General features: G+C 55.0%; 1 protein-coding gene across 2 annotated transcripts in view; it reads right to left on the bottom strand.

The window, feature by feature from the left end:
• CDH22 (cadherin 22) overlaps nucleotides 1-7635 on the bottom strand; it is a 52655-nt gene extending 45020 nt beyond the window's left edge. The window contains exon 1 of one of the 2 annotated variants that reach the window (XM_021416912.1): nucleotides 7186-7635. The gene's annotated coding sequence lies outside the window, so the exon portion shown is untranslated. The remainder of the gene's footprint in view (nucleotides 1-7185) is intronic. The other variant, XM_021416913.1, reaches the window with a different exon arrangement.

A 14324-nucleotide genomic window follows, 5' to 3' on the forward strand; every position in this document is an offset into this window, starting at 1 on the left:
CTTCTGAAGGGTTGGACTGAGCCAGGGGACCGGCCAAACTGCGACTGAAAGGCAGTGCCAAATTGGCTTTAACGCGGAGGTGAAGCTGAAAGAGTGCACGTGAAGGAGATGCTTGTCTCTAGCTGGGAAGGCAAACAAGGTGACATTGGTGTTCCTGCCTGTAGCACTGGACATTAACCCACCACCACCCCCTCAGCCCCTGCAAACCAGCAGAGAGGGGAAAGGAGCAGCTCCAGCACCGGGCTGCCCGGCACAGAGTGAGCGGAATCAAGGCTGACAGCCCCGACAAGTGGGCACCTGGATAGGAGTTAAAGGACAGATTAAAATAAAAGACACAAAATGGAATTCTTAGACTTTGACAAATGTGGAGGGAATTGGGTACTTTTAATCAAATGTTTGGCAGATGTATGAATTATTTATCACTCAATATTGTGCGGTTAAATAGAAAACAGAAGATGTTCACAGCTTTCTTACCTGCAACTCTCTGCCTCCCATGCAAGCCTCCCCAAATTCCTACAGAAACAACACGTGGGCATTACTGAGCCAGAAGGGCTCCAAGCAGCTTCCTTCCATTCCACGCTCAGGGCCTGAGGGCAGGTTCAGTCCTCTGGTTTAATAAATGCTATGGCAGGCACACGTCACTCTTGGGAAGGTCTTGCTGCTGCCAACTCTTCCTTCCTATGTATTCTTTTTCCACAATAAGGCTGGTGAGGCACTGGCACAGGCTGCCCAGAGCTGAGGTGGGTGCCCCGTCCCTGCAGACGCTCAGGGTCAGGCTGGGGGCTCTGAGCACTGATGGAGCTGTGGGTGTCCCTGCTCGCTGCAGGGGGATGGACTACATGGCCTTTTAGGGACCCTTCCAACTCAAACCATTCTATGATTCTCTTTGATGTTCTTGGCAATTCTGTCCCTGAAAACCTCTCTGTCCTTAGGACAGGATGCACATCACCCCCTTCCAGCACACCTGACACCAGGGAAGTCTCTTCCCAACGCAACACGGTGCTGTTTTGAGAGGGCAAGACCAAGGGCAGCACAGGGTCACACAGATTGAAGCCAGGAGGACATAAGGGAGAAAAAGAGAGCAGTAAAAAGCAGGACAAGACTTGGGGGAGTTGCACCACAGGGCTCACGCCTGCAGCTTTGACAGTGCTTTCCGCCCATGTAATAGGATGATCAGCTGCACGCAGCCCAGATCAGAAGCAGGCACTGACTTTGTTGCTGGCACCTCAGGCCGAAAGCAGCCTGTGAAGATGCAAGTGACTTCCTCAGCACCTCAGGACAAGCTCTGCAGCAGTAAACAGCTGTCAGGAAGATGGAAGAATGAGAGTAATTAGTCTCTTTAACGCCAATTTCAGCCTGATCTTTCACACTTAAGAAAACTGTTCCAATGCTTTTCTTATTTTCAGAGGAGCTCATTAAATAAGAATTAGAAGCAAGATAGTATAACAGATAAGAACATTATTTCTGCAACAATAAACCTGCCAAAATCCACAGCTTTGAAGCTGCACTCCTCAGCCTCCCAGGCCACCTCTGGAACGTCCACCAGACCGGTGCCACCACCATCGGGCAGTCCCAGTTCAGGACAGGGTGTGCTGGTACAGGGAAGGGACTCAGGCCTGAACCCTTCTGCTCTCTGGAAACTGCTGAGCAACCACAGCAGGGAAAGGAATCTCGGAACCGCAGCAGTTCGGGAACCTGGAGGCGAATACCGCGCAGCCTTACTCCTCAAATGGGGAAGAAAGTACGTTTTGTTACGAGGTGGCATTGCTCAGAAAAATCCAGAATTGGCAGGAATCCCTGGTGGCTGAGTCACCTCCCCGGGAAGCACAGCTCGGCCATCAGGACTGCAGAAGCCCACCTGAAAGTTGGCTTCTCCAGGAAGAGGGCTGAGCCAGCACCACACCTCTCACCTCCACCCTCCAGGCACACAGCTGAAGGCAGAGGAGCCCCAGAAACACCACTGCCCAAGTAAAAGCCAAGCAATGAGCAGAAAGCCCTTTCCTTGGAGGGGACGGGTCCCTCAGATGTGGGGCTGAGGCAGGGAAGAAGCGCAGTCCTACTACAGACAAAAAAAAAAAAAAAGAATTCATCCTAATGCAAAATCAGAAGCTTTTGGCATCTTGTCTGGTGGAATCAAATTTTTGTATCTTTCCATGCCCAATAAATTCTGTTCACAAAGAACAAGAAGGAAAAAAAGAAGAAGTAAAAGCCTTAATAAATGCTGGAAGAGCAGGGAGCTCGCACCGACTCCCAGCCCAGCGTAGCTCCTGGATAATCTAGGCAATAGTTTATTTTTCTCTCCAGTATCATTTTCCCAGCTTGATCTCTACTGTCGCAGTATGATGGTTTCACCCCATTAGCCTTGCTTAAAAAAGTGATCCCAGGACTGTGAGTGTTATTGCCCACATAAATCAGGAGGCTTTGAATACGGAGCACCTTTAAATAAACAGCTGATGGAAGTGAAGTTCCGGGATCATTATTAATAGCTTTTCATTTCTGTGTCCGCTGTGCTGTGACATTCTTTCCCAGCAGAAAGCCTCCGCTTCCTATCCCCAGTACATCTGATCCCATGAGTCCTCCAGTCGGAATGAATGACTGTACCTTTGTGTTAATTGCATAGCCCATTCCACAAACTGAATACTAATATTAACTAGCAATAGGAGGAGGTTTTGCAGAGCGGGAGCAAGAGGATGGTTTGAAGGCAGGCACGCCAGCCCCACTGCCTTCCTGTGCGTGCCCAGGGGGGAGAAGTGCTTGTCCTCACTTCCCCATAAGCAAGGGCAGATGCTACACACAGGCAAGCCCCACAACAGGTAACAAGAGCCCACTCCATACCCAGACCACTTGCCCAGGGAGTGTGCCTTGTGCTGGCGGGACAGACACAGCCTTCCCCTGCCACGCTTCTCGCGTGCTCCCCCAGGCACAACGATGCCTGTCACCCCACTCATTCCACACAGCTCCTGGCCAAGACCAAAGGCACACAGACCCACGGCGAGGCAGCCATCCAGAGCAGCCCTGCTGGTCCTTGCAGGTGCTTCTCGAAGGCTTCACCTGGCCAGATCCAGTCTTTTTCCACTAGCACGCCTTCTCCAGGGAGGGAACGCTCTCTTCCCTCCACCTTTGGCAATGCAGAGTTCTTCTGACAGCTGCAGGCAGGTGCACAGCAGCCCAGAGCAGATGGGAGCTCCAATCGCCATGGGCCCATCTAATGTCAGCAACTGCAGGAAGGCAAATCACCGCCGTGCCCCGCTCCTGGGGTGATGAGCCCAGGATGAGGCCTCACCAAGAGGGACCTTGGCCACCTGTTCTGGGAGCAGACTCTCTCCTGGAGAAAGTGGAGGGTAAGCAAATCTGCCAAAGCAACCTGCTGCTTCAGCAACCTTTGCAGACATCCACAAACCCCAGGGGCAGGTGAGGGCTCTCCGTTTCTCTGCCTATTGCTTGCTCTTCCCCAGATCCAGGTGTCAGCAAGGAGGTTCAGGACACGGGAACCGACTCAGGCACAGCAAAAGGCTCCTCTGTCAGAGCCAGAATGGAAGGAAGCATCTGAAAAGTGTGAAACGTGGCTGAACAAAGCTGAGAGAGACCACTACAGACAGAATGCACACTTCTCAGCAGGATGTAACAGTGTTAAATCTGTTTTCTGACTTCAGAATCCTTTCCTAGTTCAAGTCTGAATCATTGACACATCACGATGGACCGGCACAGCAGAGCCACGTCTCTCTGACAAATCAAAAAGAACACCTTGGCTTCCTGGATATGATCTGGCAAGCCGGAGACGTTCCCCACTTTCCCTCTGCGAGGAACTCTGACCACTCTGTCAGGTGAAAAATAAAACTGGATCCCCCTCCTCCCCCGTCTCCAGCGCTGTGCTTGCAGAACGTGGCCCAGCACCCAGCAGTCCCAGGGGACCTGCTGGCAGCAGGCACAGCGTGTCACTGGGAGTGCTGCCTTCCACCTTCAGCATCCCACTGAAGTTTATCAGCTCTCGGCAGAGGCCAAACGTGCAAACTGCAGTTGAAAAGGAGAATGCTTCTGAAAGCTCAGCGCGTGTGAATGCAGTAGATTCGAATGGCATCCACAGGTAGCTTCAGTTTCGTGTTACTACCAATCCAACGTCACGCTGAGGAAGGGACCGACTGGGAGCTCTGGGAACAAGCACTGGGCCCAACACGAGTAATGAAAGGAGATTAGCTGGCCAGTCCATCAATCAGGCCTAAGGGTTCAGGGCTTTGGTGTTGAACCCCATCAAACAGGAGACCTGCATCTTCCCTTTCGACATCCCAGGACGGACACAGGCCACGCGCAGGGCTTTGCACAGGTCGCATGTCACTACCGAGCCCTTCACCTCCGCCGGTCCTGGCAGCTGGGAGACTGTGGGAATCTGCTCTCTCCAGCGCACAAGCTTTGAAGGGGCTTTCCTGATGTATCTGCACAAAGCAGGGACCTTGAGGCCTTGCATGTACGTTCCAATGTTATTATTATCAAAAGAAATAAAGAGGGACACGGTGAGGTGAGAGGCAACAAAGCAGCCCAGGCAACAAAGGGAGACAGAGAGAGAGATTACAGTAGCAACGGGGAAGACAGAAAAGCAAATGGACAAAGTGCATGTGAAAGAATAGAGCCAAGGAGAGATATGCATCCACGTGAGCAAGCAGGATCGTGCTGGAACACGTGAGCGTGTAACGCACACAGGAGGGGGCACGGAAACCCATGTGGGCAGGTGCAGCCCTGCTCAGCCCTGAGTCCTTCAGACCCAATGTGGGTTTGCACCATTGCCCCTTGCACACACAGGATGCTACGACCCACTCCACCCAGCGCAGACCCCCACAGCCGTCCCGTGGCAGTGACAATCCTCACAGCCAACAGCCAGAACTCAGGCTCCGAGCGCTGGTGCCAGCAGCACCTGCCCCCTCCCCAGAGCTCTATGCTGGAAAAGGGGAGAACTGGCAGCACACAGACACTTCGCATTGCCCACATGCAAATGTGGCTCTGCCCGGCTTTGTCATCCTCATGCACTGCGCGTTCGCTTCCTGCTGTCTTTATCATTACATCGCAGACCCTTGCTCCCTCTCCCCTTATTCCCTGGGCTGTTTCACTTCTTCCTCCTTCTCCACAGTCCTCTTCAGCTTTATTTCCAGGACAATCATCTCAGAATTCATGCAGAAAGCCCCAGAGCCCCTAGTGTGTGCCTAAACAGGGATAGGGACACCCGGAGCCCAGCATCCTGGTACCAAAGTGCTGGAATCCCCACCTGCTCCCCCAGCTCCAAGCCAGCAGGGCAGCGCCAGAAGCAGAAAAGTCCTTGACTCGGCATAAGCACTGATCTGCAGCAACTGGAAACATCAGTGTTATCACCATCATTTTCATCAAAAATCCAAAGCGCAGCATCACAGAAGACTCTACAAAGAGAATTAACTCTCTCCCAGCCAAAAGCACAATATGCCCCCACTCCAGCTGTGCTGTGCTAGTCTCCTTCATGCACAGGAGAACAGTAGTCCCCAAACCCCCATCGCTCCTAACACTGATGGAGGTGAACACTGAGCTCTGTAAATGTGGCTGAAGCCAACCAGAGGTGGTATCACACAGACAGATGTGCTTCTTTGCTCCCTGCCCTCCCAATAACCACCTTCACAGGTTGCTGGGTTAGCAGCAGCCTCGGGCAGAGCTTGGGAACCCAAAACCGAGCAGCGTGCAGTCAAAAAGCCATTCTCCCCCATGGTGCACATGGTGCTGTACCCACCTCCTGCCTCCCACCCATCACGGCCTCATGTTGAACTGACACCAAAATTCACACCTGAATGTGCAGCATGATTCAAAATCAGCTGCCTTGAGCAGTGCTGAGAGTGAACCTTCAAGAGGGTCAGGAGTGAACCAGGCACAGGCACTGGGTCTGCCCAGGCCTCAGCCCGGGATGGGCGCACCAAACGCTCACAAGACAGCTGCTTGTGTTGGTGCACATAGACCTCACGCACACAAAAACACACAGGATCTTTTAAATGCATCAAACACCTCACCCACCAGATACAAAAGGAGAAAGAAAAGGTGGCATGACTACTTCTAAATATACTTGGGAGGCACCAGATAGCACAGCGATGGACCAGATAGGGGAAAAAAGAAAAAAAGACAGAGATGAGTCTCAGTGCCATCCTTTGAGCGCTCACAAGGGACAGGCACGTGCTGCCTTGTGGCAGCCAGGAGCAGGCAGCGTGCTCCCAGCCCTGAGCCCAGCTCAGCTGCGCTTCAAAGCAAGGGCCTTCCAGCCTGCTGCTTCACAGCCCCTCCCTCTCATTGCTATTTTGCAGCAGACAGCTTTTCACAACCAGGACAGCACTTGGCATGAGCGATGCAGACCCAGCTGCAGATTTTCTGGTTCTTGGACAGCAAAAGGCTCAGAAAAGGCCTTCCCAGCAACATCAAGCTGGACTGAAGTCTGTGCCCAGGAACCAAAGAGGGACATTCAGCAGTGCCCCCAGACCCTTGAGAGCAGTCACAGGTCAGATCGTGTCCATCCAGCTCAACCACAGCAATAAACTGAGGCTAATTTGCAACAGCTGAGGTAGCTCGCTGCCCTGCTCTGAGGCTTGTTTTTTGGCACTCAGTTTCTCCCTGTCTTATCAAAACAGATACGTGACTGGCAGCATCACAGGCAGTCCCGGACAGGCCTTTGCCATCAGACCCACAGGGCAGAGGTCACGTCTACCACAGTGCTAACCAGGTTAACAAAGGCTCTTTAGCAAAACGCACCAAGCAACTTCCTACAGTGCAGGCACTCCAAAGAGGCGTGCAGTACAAAGTGCTCAGGAGTCCCAAAACACATGGCATCACCACTGGCTGCATGCACAGCCAGAGCAGAGGAAGACAAATCAATCCTTTTCCCAGCCCATTAACCAGAAAGCAGCAGCCCCAACACAGGGAGAAGCCAGCACAGTGTTTGCACAATCCTTTCAGCCTCTCATGTGAGCTCACGTCTGTCGTGGAGCAGCCCAGAACCACCAGCTCATCCAGGTGGGGGCACCACCCAGAGCAGCACCCGCTGCCCACCCGTAACTCATGGAAGTGTGTGGGCACTCAGGATGCAATACCAGGTGTAGCCTAACGCAGTGCCTCCAGCACCTTTCACAGATACGAGTCCTTCCTTGCACAAAACTGCCAACAGTTTTTTCAAAGCCCGTAAATACTCACCTGCAGTTGCCACTCCACCCAGGGACGGCCCAGCATTTGCATTTCACTTCATGCCTCGACCACACGGTGGTACCAAGGAAGGAAACAGCACCAGCACAGCAGGCAGGACAAGGCAGGACTCAGTGTCAGACCAACAGCCCCAACCCACGAGCTCCTGCCTGCCCCAGCTAAGCCATCATCGAGCCCCAGCCGAGGATAAACGAGCCCACAGCAGGGTCAGCTGCAGTCCCTGGTTGCTGGGTACCTTGCCTGCAGCACCCACACCAGCTGCACCTTCTCGGAGCTGTCTGTGCCCAGCACAGCTGCCCAAAGCCGGGCCAGATCGAACCCACCTGAGGGTTTGCCTGATGCAAACTCAGGCAGCAACACGGAGAGATTTGGGAAGGGCGTGGTCGCTTCTCAGCCCCGGCAAGCATACCTCAGCCATTGCCCACTGGAGGATCCTGCTTCTAATCTCATCTCTCAGAGCACCTTTCAAATTAATTCGTTAATTGGCGTGTCAGGCCGAGCACAGGAACGGAGGATGCATGGCTCCCTCTGCCGGCACGCGGCCCGAGGAGCCCCACGCCCTCTCCTCCCCAAAAATGAGGGGACCCCCGTGCCCTGCCCGCAGCACCTCGGGGGGGCACAGCCCGAGCCCCGCCCGGGGAAGGCTCCCCGAGGGAGCACCCTGCTCCCGGGCGCGCTGCCGGAGCTCTGCTGGGGAAAAGAGCTTGCCCTTAGGGAACGGGCCTGGGGGGCCACTGCTAACAGGTGCTCAGCTGACTTCTAGAAGTTTGAGCTCGGATGTTGCTTCCTAAGGGCTCCGCTGCATTGCCGCTAGCCGAGCTCTGAACCCTGTAACACCCAGCTCCTCAAGGAACTGCTCTCTTCTGCGTCCTTGACCTCCCAGACTCAGCAACAGGGGAAGACAGCTGCCTCTCACACAGCACAGCCAGCGACAGCCCCGCTGGCTTTTCTGGATTGACAATACAGTGTCAATCCAGAAGAGCCCATGGGCAGGGGTAACCCCGGGGTGGGGTCTGTGGGGGTGAGGGGTAGCAGTATCCTGACTCTGATTTGTCTGATCATCAATCTGCTTTGCTCACGTTGAGCACGTGGCCGTCTCAAACTGCGTCTCTCCTGAAAGGATGCTGAGGTTCTGGCTGGGGAGAGGAGGTGCTCAGAGTTTAGGAGCCACTGTTAGCAGCAAGGATTACCAGAGAAACAGCATTCTGAGGATTGCAAATTCCAGGAAGCAGCTGCAGTAGGAGCAGAGGGAGATAATCCCAGTGTGACAGAGAGGGAAGGAAGCGGGACTGGGAAAGGGAGCGCAGCGTCCTCAGGGGCATTCAGAAATCAGTGTGCTGCTCTCTATGAACCACAGCCTCCCCACAGCTTGCCCTATATCACAGCCTACCAGCCCACACCTTTTCCCATTCCTGCACACAGCACTGTGTATCTGTGCCCCTACTTGTGCATGGGCTTCTGCCAAGAGAAGCACAGTGCTTTTGAGGCTCTATTTATTGCCCAGGATGTTTCTATGGAGACTCCCATCATTGGCTGCAAAAGGCTTCTGGCCATCAGCATCTTCAGGTGGGTTGAAGGCTTCAAGCTGCAAATCACTAGCATTTGTTATTGCCATCAGCCACAGTTAATTAGGAAAAAATTAGCAAAACCTACTTGAAGTGGCAATGGCGAGTGAAGCAACGTTGCAAGTAAAAAGAAGCAGTCCTGCAGCCTTTTCCCCTCATTGTCTTCTGGAGAACTGTAGCATGGCAAAGCAGGAAAGAGAGGTAGAGGCATCTGCAAAAGGGGACTGGACAGAGTTCTGCTGTGATGATTCCCTGGAAGGGAAGGCTTTCCCATTCAGCAAGGCTCACACAGCTGTACCCTTGCAGCACAGGGATGCTTACCCTGTGCAGTAGCTGGCCCTGGCACGCTGCTTCCCGAAGGAGGGCCAGGATGCTCTTAGCTCTGCTCAGCGAGCACCTGACAAAATGCTGCAGCCGCAGACTCGTGGCTGCTGCTGACAAGCACCAGGCCCAGCATCACCTCCACCGTACCCGCAGCTTCCTTCCATTGCCAGCCACTCAGCACCAAAATCAGCACCGGAGAGAGGGGAAGCAGTTCTCTGTGCAGCAGACCCTGCACGCAGCAGTTCTGTAATGGTGCTCATAGGCACTAGTCCTGCAGCGTGTGAACTAAGCCACAGGTCCCTTACAGTGGATTCTGAATCAGAAGGAGCAGCACAGAGCACGGTCACTTTCTGGAAAGCGCCTTGATTTTCAGCGCTGCTCCTGGGGCAGCAGGGAATGAGCCAGGCAGAACTTCGCCCTTGGGCTGCAGGCTGATGGGCCGGCTGCTTTCTGAGCAGCTTCACGAGGAGCAATGCAGGGGCCTCACCTTAGCAGGGTCTGTCCTTCACATTGCGTTCAAGGAAGTCTTATGGGATCTTACTCCATAGAAAAAGAAGGACCCCACACCCTCTGCAGGCATGGCAGCCAGCCTCGAGGGCTGGGAAAGGCTGAAAGTGCTGAAAAAGACATCTGCTTTTGCTATGCAGACATTGCATGCAGAACCAGCAATACAGTGTCAACCCAACAGCACTTCCCCAACAGCACGGCACAAAGCTATCTGCTCTCAACCACAGCACAAAAGAAAAAAGATAAAACAAAACTTGGAAAAAAAAAAAAAAGAAAGAAACAGAAGGAAAGAGACGTAGGGCTAACATAAGGTAAAGTCTTTATCATAGAGTCATAGAATGGCTGGAGGTGGAAGGGACCCTTAAAGGCCATCTGGCCCAACCCACTGCAGTCAGCAGGGACACCCACAGCTCCACCAGTGCTCAGAGCCCCCCAGCCTGACCCTGAGTGTCTGCAGGGACAGGGCACCCACCTCAGCTCTGTGCCACTGCCTCACTGCCCTCACTGTAAAACCCTTCCTCTTTTACATCCAATCCAAATCTCCCCTCCTTCAGTTTGAAACCATTTCCTTGTCACATCACACAGACCCTGCTCAAGAGCCCATTCCCCCTCCTTACATCCCCTTCAAGCACTGACAGGCCGCTCTCAGCTTTCCCCACTGCCCTCTTTCTCCCTCCCAGGCTGCACAGCCCCAGCTCTCCCCTCCTGCCATTGCAAAGGATCAGCTGGAAATAACTGGGATGTGCTGTATTCCCTTTAAAAGCTTTGCAAATAAAAAAAACATCATCAATGAATACAGAAAGAATTGTGATCCTGGGTGAAGTGTCTCTGCAATGGCTACTGGTGGGGTCAGAGCAACTCCCACTGCCCCTCCGCAGTTCTCTGAAGTGGAAACCAATGCTTGAACTGGACGTGGCTGCAGGCACAGAGGTCCCGTGGGCCCCCAGCTACAGGTCCACAGCCCTGGAATGAGCTCCCCATGCCTTGGGTCTGCACGAGAGCAGGGAAAGCTGGCAGGCAGCGCTTCGCCGCCCAAACCCAATTTCTACATGCAGTTTATCAAAAATCAGATCCTTCCAAACAGGCCGTGCCCGAGGATGCGTGGACTTATCCGCAGAGAAGTGTCACTCCTTGTAAACTCAAACACAGCTGCACAACGACGTGGTTAAAAGATACCCACGCAAACCCACGCATGGTTGTATTCTGATGTACAAATGCTGTTTGGTGAGCTGGTGGCAAAAGAAAACAAGCCTCGCCACGCTATTTCTTCTTCCATGCGGTTTACTCTAGTTCTCAAACACGGGCCCTCAGGATGATTTGTTTCAGTCGCCACTTGTCTGTCCTAGGTATGAAATCACCGTATCATAGCACAGTCAATGCACCAAAAAGCAAAGGGCTTTTTTTTTTTTTTTTAAAAAAGGAAAAACGCTGCTGCTTTTTTACCTATGAAACAGCACCCACTTTTCCTTTCACAAACCCACTGATTTCGGTGTTGTACCATCACCATTTCACACAGAGACCAAGTTTCACCTGCTCCAGACCCCACTTTGCCGGAGCACAGATGCACGAGTACCGAGCTCAGGACAGACTCTGAGCCATCTCATCCCATTTCAGTGGGCTCTGCCCTGTGCAACTCTCAGGGTCCTGTCAGCATTCCCAGGGATTTCATCAATGAGCAGCAGAACCACCTTTTGGCCTTGAACACAAATAAGTGGAGTATCAGTACAGCAAAACCATTTCAGACTCTTGTTTCCATTTTTCCCCTGCTACGCGATACCCAAAGGCAGACAAGCAATTTATTTCCAGCGTTTAAAAACTGATGTGCCAGGATCACAATCTCCAACCCCGATAAGTGTTTGCTGCACGCACTCCTTAACTGGTGCTCATGAGAAAGGTGGAGAGCATCCTCTGGTCTCGTAAGGGAAAACCGAGCGCAGCCGGGGCTCTGAGCTGGGCACCAGGTCTGCAGGCTTCAGCAGAAACACGAGTCCTCTGAACAGGTCCCAAAGAAACCGTCATCACCTGGGATTTCCTTACCTGGGATTTCCTCTGTGGCATGAAAGACTTCAGGGCCGGCTGTCGCTGCAACACACACATAACAGCACAGCACCAAGCCGGCAGCAGAGACAGGGAGAGGCACATGTCCCTGGTTCTCTGGAAGCTCTGGAGAAGCAGAGCTCTGCTGGAGCATCCTTCTTACCCCAGTCGGGTGCAAAGCTTTCCCTGAAATGCACTGTGCTGCCTTGGGAAGTTATCCCTGAACTCTGTGCCTGCCTCTCCTTGCTGCTGCCTGCACCATCACGCCTGGAACTGCTCTCGCTCATGGATAAAATGAGGTTAGGAGAAAAGGCAGCACAGATCTCCCAGTACTGTACAACCCAATGTTACAATGATCAGAAATCAGACAAAAGAAGAATGGAGGCATCAACCACATCCCTCCTTGCCCTGCTGGCACGGTGAGCAGCACTGGGAGCCTGGCTGCCACGGGATGAGCTCCCAGGCTCCGGGTGCAGGGGTGAGTGCTGTGGCTGTGCATGCAGGAGGGGCAGATGCGGCCGCAGCCCTTGCCCTCAGCAGGGCCCTGCACAGCCATTGGGGAACCACGTTTTCCGTGAGCAAAGTGCCAGTTTTAGCAGGATTTTTTTTTTTCAGCCCGGTTATTTATAGTTTGTTGTTAGGAAAAAAAAAAAAAAAAAAAAAAAAAAAAAAAAAAAACCAAAACAACAAACACCACAAACGTGGCTCCACGCAGGGAGATGTTCCCCTGCCTGCTGAGGGGACTTGGGCAGGACTCCTCGGGCAGCTCAGGCGCACGTTCACACACGTCCCTGAGCACACAGCTGGCATGGAGGGCTCCGGTCTCACCGAGAAAAATGAGATCGTTCTTGGGTAACGAGGAGCCCGAGGAGGCTGCCCGAAGATAGCACCGGTTTAAAAAGAGCCGCAGCTCCCTGAGAACCCGAGCCCTTTATTGAAGGGTACGCCGAGCCACGCAGCTGCCAGAGCCCTGGGTACCACCAGCGATGCCCAACGGCGCATCAATCCAAGTCCTCGCCCGCCCTGCGGAGCCGAAGCGCCCGACGCTACGGCCGCGGCGCGCAGAAGGGGCGGCGGGGTGCGGTGCCGCGGCGGTCCCGGGCCGGCGGGGGCAGGGCCGAGCCCGCACAGCCCCGCGGGGAGCGCCCGCCGCAGCCTCTCCGAGCGGCACCAAAGTTTGCGGCGCGGCGAGGGACGGGGAAGTTGGGTTCCCCCCGCGGTGCGCGGCCCGCCCCGCCGCCCGCAGCGCATCTTACCTGGGGCGGCGGCCGCCGCGGTCCCCCCGCGCGGGGCTCCCGGCCTCCCGCGGCATCCTGCGCCGCTCCCCGGCACCGAGCGGTTCCCGGCGGCCCCGCGCGGAGCGGAGCGCAGCGGCTGCTGGCACCGGGCGGGCACGGCGCGAGGCGGGGCGCGGGCGGCGGGGTGTGTGGCTGGGGATGCATGTGCGGCGAGAGCCGCCTTCCTCCCCCTCGCTTCCTTCGCTCCCTTCCTTCCCTCCTTCCCCGCCAGCCCTGCCCAGCCCAGCCTCTGCTGGAGACTCTGAGAATGCAGCGCCGGGTCCCCGCCCGGGACCGGCCCTGGGGTCCCGCCCCGGGGACCGGGCGAGCTCCTCGCTCCGGGGACCGGCTCCGGGGACCTGCCCCGCACCTGCCCTCGGGGCGGCCCGGGCCCGGCCCTACGGACCAGCCGGCCCCTCGCCTCCTATTCCCTCAGCATCCAGGTACCGAGCCGCCCAGGGTTCGCCGAGAGCGACTGCGGCCATCCCGGAGTTAGGGAGCGAGCCACGGCGCTGGGGGCACGGGGCGAACCTCACCGCCCGCCCCACGGAGCGCTGACGACGCCTGGCGTCACCCACGGCTGAGAACGCACAAACACAGCGCGTGGCAGCAGGGTGCCAGACTGGGGGGCTAGAGCATCCTTGGGGCTGGGTGACCCCAGCCTGCCCTCCCACATCTCCATGGCCCAGTGGAAGCCTGGCAGAGGCTTCAAAAGGGGCACAGACTTTGCACGCTGGCAGACTCCCCTCCAAGTGTGCTTGGAGCATCCTCAGCATCCAGCTCAGGTCTCAGGTGCCTCCTGCAGAGCTGCGCAGCCGGCACCATCCCGGCCCAGCAGCGCCCTGCGGTCACAGGGACAGCTGTGCAGCTCAGTGCCTGCGCTGGAGAGCCACGTGCCGGTGTGATCCACAACGGGGAGACAAGTTTATGGATTGCTGTGGGCATTATTAGGCCAGGGGGAAAGTGGAAGCAGGGAAGAAAAGATGATCAAGGCTGGTGAGGCTGCAATATCATTTTAGGACTGATAAATTTGGTCATACGTGCCAGGGTTTAGCCACAACTCAGGCAAACAGCCCCAGAGGGATGCTTTCCAGTCTCCACTGTTTTCACAGTGATCTCTGTCTAGTACTGGGCCTTGGAGCCTGGCCCTGGAAAGAGCAAGACAGAGCGGGAGAGAAGGGAATGCCCTGCTGCTCCGTGGGTGCAGTGCCTTGGACAAATCCTGTGCTCAGCCAATAGGGGCAAGAAACAGTGGTAACGCAGCAGCAGGGTTTCTTATCCACATATCACTTGGGTATGGTGCTTCCCGCACTGGCAGGTTGTCTGCAGGTCAGGGAGAAGTGGATGTAAAGAAGAGAGTGGCTCATAATCACAGCACGAATCCAGGGATCCAAGGCCTCCAAACCTCACTCGACCGCCT

This window comes from Numida meleagris, chromosome 19 (assembly GCF_002078875.1).
Source record: "Numida meleagris isolate 19003 breed g44 Domestic line chromosome 19, NumMel1.0, whole genome shotgun sequence".
NCBI classification, from domain to species: domain Eukaryota; kingdom Metazoa; phylum Chordata; class Aves; order Galliformes; family Numididae; genus Numida; species Numida meleagris.